Genomic DNA, 4196 nt, shown 5'->3' with positions numbered 1-4196 from the left:
ACATATTACATATAAGAAAAGATCAGCTACCGAGATATGAATAGGCAATTTACAGAGGAAAAAAAACCCCTAAAGATTAACAAGCAGAGGAGGAGATGCTGAAATTAATTAGTGATCAAAGACATGCAAATTCAAACGGCAGAGACGTGTTGCTTTATACCTGTTAGCCTGGCCCAGTCAGGATGATGCCCAACACTGGTGGAAAGGGGTGGCTTTGGGCATGGTCAAGTGGTGTAGCCATCCTGAAGAGCAGTCTGGACACTGGCACATCACATGCGAGTGAACTCTGCATCCAGCACCCAAGGATTGTGTCTGAGGCCGATTCTTGTGCAGATCTATAAGAGCACAAGTGAAGATGTCTGCCACAATGCTTTTTGAAGGCAGTCTTGTGCCCGTTGCTGGGAGAGTTGGGCTGATATGATGGGGGCACCTCACAGAGTACTGCGTAGCATTGAGTGTCAGCAAACTAGATATATTCATGGTTAGATCCTAAAATGAATGCTAAGCGAAAGAAAAAAAAGGAAAAGAAGGTGATCTATAATGCAATACACACTTTACATGACACAAAGGACAAAAAATGCTTAATAAATACAATAGTCTGGCTGCCTGCCTGCAGGAACTGGAATGGAAGTGAGGAGCTAGAGGCAAAGGAGATAAATTTTTCAAAATCTATCATAATAAGGGGGCCCTGCACAAATGAGGGCGTGATGGTACACTCAGAACCGTGATCAACTCAACTTTCTATGCCTGAAGTATTAACGAGTCAGGCAGAGAAAGACAAATATATGATTTCACTCATATGTGGAACTTAAGAAACACGACAGATGAACACAGGGGAAGGGAAGGAAAAATAAGATAAAAACAGAGTGGGAGGCAAACCATCAGAGACTCTTAAATACAGAGAACAAACTGGGGGTTGCTGGAGGGGAGGTGGGTGGTGGCGATGGGCTTAATGGGTGATGGGCATTAAGGAGAGCACTTGTTGGGATGAGCACTGGGTGTTATATGGAAGTGATGAATCACTAAATTCTCCTGAAAGCAATACTACACTGTATGTTAACTAATGTGAATTTAAATAAGAAAGAAAGAAAGAAAGAAAGAAAGAAAGAAAGAAAGAAAGAGGAAGAAAGAAGGAGGGAGGGAGGGAAGGAGGAAGGAAGGAAGGAAGGAAGGAAGGAAGGAAGGAAGGAAGAAAGAAAAGAAAAGAAAGTAAAGAAAGAACAAACTAGCAAGGCAGGGTCATGTGATGAAAGCACGGTGACCAGTGTAGGAGGTAACTTGCAGTTCTGGTGTGATGGTGTGAGGGGATCCACTGAGCTGCCTCCTGTAAAACTGGTGAAAATTGTTTCTTTTTTAAAAAAAGCATTTAAAATCTTTGCAAGTGAGCAAAGGAAGAAATGCTTATTCAAGAAAATCTACTAAAACTCTGAGAAAAGCAAGAGTCTTGGTGTTTGAACCAAGACGTGCTCCCTCCTCTCAGCCCAGGGAGATAGAAAGTCCACTCTGGGCAGGTGCAGCCACCAACACTGGGCTCCCTACCCCCCAGCTCCCAGTCAGAGGCTGTCATCTCATGAGAGGCTGGCCATCAGCAGTTCTCATCCTGCCCCCAGCTACCTGCCACTCAACCTAACCTAAGTCCATATGGTTCTTAGTTTAAAGAATAAAAGCAATGATGAATATTGATGCCTTTATTATCAGGCACTGTTCTAGGTGCTGGAGATAAGCAAGAGAAGAGCCAGCCAAAGTCCCTGTTTTTGTGCAGCTTACATTTTCAGTGGGGAGAGATCTACAATAAAGAAATAAGTGAATACATAAATAATATATCTGGCAGCAATAAAGAAAAGTAAACCACTCTAATGGATAGAGAATAATGGAGGGAGGTGGGATGCTATTTTGGATAGGAAGGTCGGGGAAAGCCTCTTTGACAAGGCTCCTCTTAAGCAGACACCTGAATGAAGTGAGGGAGGGGAATATGACTATCTGGGAGAAGAACATTTCTGGCAGCAGGAGCCACACACACGAGGGCTCTCAGGCAGGAGCATGCTTGGTAGGTTGGAGGACCAGCAAGGAGGCAGTGTGGCTGGAACAGAGTGGGAGGGGGCAGAGAGGTCACCCGGGGGAGCACACTGGTTAAGGTGTCCTTGCTGTTGTCTCAAAAAGGGGCAACTGGCTTGGAAAAAGGTAGTAGTGATAGAGTAGTTATTGGAAAGTAATTCATTTCTGGCCTTGTTCTTAGGGTAGAGTTGACATGATTTGCTGATAGTGTAGATGGGGAGTCAACAAGAGCCAAGAATGAAAAAGAGAGAGAGAAGAGTAGTCATTCTTGGAGAGCTTTTGGCTGAGCAGTAGATGAATGGAGGATCCATTTGTGAGGATGATCCTGCCTTGGGGAAGAGTACTCAGTGTCAGTGTGGACGTGTCCATCTGAGGCCAGCCTGCCTTTTCCTCCTCACATGAGTCTAACATTTTCAAGAATTTGATTTTGGTTACGTTAAGTCTGAAATGCTTAGTAGTCGTCCAATTGGAAATGTGGAATGGGAAGCTGAATGTGTACGTCTGGAGTTCAGGAAAGGGGTCAGATCCCAGGAAATAAATGAGAAGCAATCAGTATGCAGATGGTAACCAGCCATGGGATTGGGTGAGACTAACAGAGGTCTGTGGCCTGTGTCCAAGGGTATACGGTCATTTAGAGGTCAGAGAAATGAGGAAGAAGCAGCAAGAGACTGAGAAGCAGCAACCTGGGGACCAGCGAGCAATTAAAGAAGAGAGGGGTCCCCCAAACCAACTTGGAGGTGTGGATCAGCTGTTTCAAGTGCTGCCGAGATGCCTGGTGACTTGACTGGGGACGGAGTCTTGGCTCTGGGAAGGGAAGATTGTGGCCCCCTTGCCGAGAGGATTCTCGTGATATCATGGAGATGAAAGCCTGCTAGAATTATGTTCACCAGACAGAGCAGAGGAGACTTTGAGAACAGGCAGCTATGAAGCAAGGGCTTTTATTATGAAGCAATGGAGAAAAGGGGCTGGAGAATGGTATGACGTCAGGGGAATTCTGCACTGTCTTGTGTCTGAGTATGAGAGAAAGTGAAGCATGATTTGTATCCCGTGGAGTGATCCTTTAGTGCGGGAAGGATCAGTGGCACCAGAGAGGGAAGGCTAACTGCAGGAATGAAATCCATGAGTCGGGGAGAGAGGCAGACTCAGCATATGCGTGGGGAGACAGGACTGTTGGGTTCACCCCCTGTCAAGAAAGGCATGGCAGGCGGTGTATACACAGAAGCAGGTAGGTTGATAGGTTTGGTCGTAAGTGGACACGGAAATTCTGTTTGGCTCGGGTCTATGGTAAGAAGCAAGATCGTCAGTTGATAATGAAGAATACAAGGGGGTGTTGAATTTAAGGGGAGACTGTGTTTTGGTTCAGTTTCTATTCTTCTATGAGTAACAGACACTCAAAATAACAGTGACTTAAATAAGTTAAAAATTTGGAAGTAGTCTGCCCAGTGCTGATGTGGGAGCCCTCCTCCATGGAGTTTTTGGGGTCTGAGGTTCTTGCCAGCTTTCCATTCATTCCACCATTCCTGGGACTCAGCCCTCATCTGCTGGTCTGAAAGGAAGTTCCAGCTGTCACATTCATGTTCCAAGTGGCAAAATGAAGGGAGAAGGGGTATACTGGTTGGGGTTCTGCAGTCGTTGAAAGAAAGTTTCCAAAAGTCACCACATGGAAGTTGCACTGGGCAAAATTTGGCCACAGGCCCACATCTAGCTGCAAGGAAAACTGAGAAATGTAGTCATACTTCTGGGCAGCTATATGTTCAATTAAAGATTCTATTACTAAGAATATTACAAATATTGTGGGATGACTATCCATCTGTGCCACAAAGTTCTCTTAGAGAATGGGATAAGGAATTAAAGAAATACAGTAAGATTTTTGAATCTCTATATCTTACGGTTTCAGTGCAAGTAGAGAGAATCAGTGTTTTGCCAGGCAAATTTAGCAGAGGAGGAGAGCAAGGGAGCTGAGGGTATATGCAAGGGAGAGATGAGAGTGACGTAGTTTGGAACCGAAGCTGGGTAACAAGGAAAGAGAGGATGAGAGAAAATGGGAAGAAGATTTAGCCAAAAAAACGAGAAGGCAATGCATAGAGTTCCTTGGTGGGCTTGGAGTGATCTTGGAGCAGAGGCGCTAGTGATGGGAAAGG

This window comes from Herpailurus yagouaroundi, unplaced genomic scaffold, assembly GCF_014898765.1.
Source record: "Herpailurus yagouaroundi ecotype Mexico unplaced genomic scaffold, PumYag 161, whole genome shotgun sequence".
Taxonomy (NCBI): Eukaryota; Metazoa; Chordata; class Mammalia; order Carnivora; family Felidae; genus Herpailurus; species Herpailurus yagouaroundi.
This window is presented reverse-complemented; position numbering follows the sequence as displayed.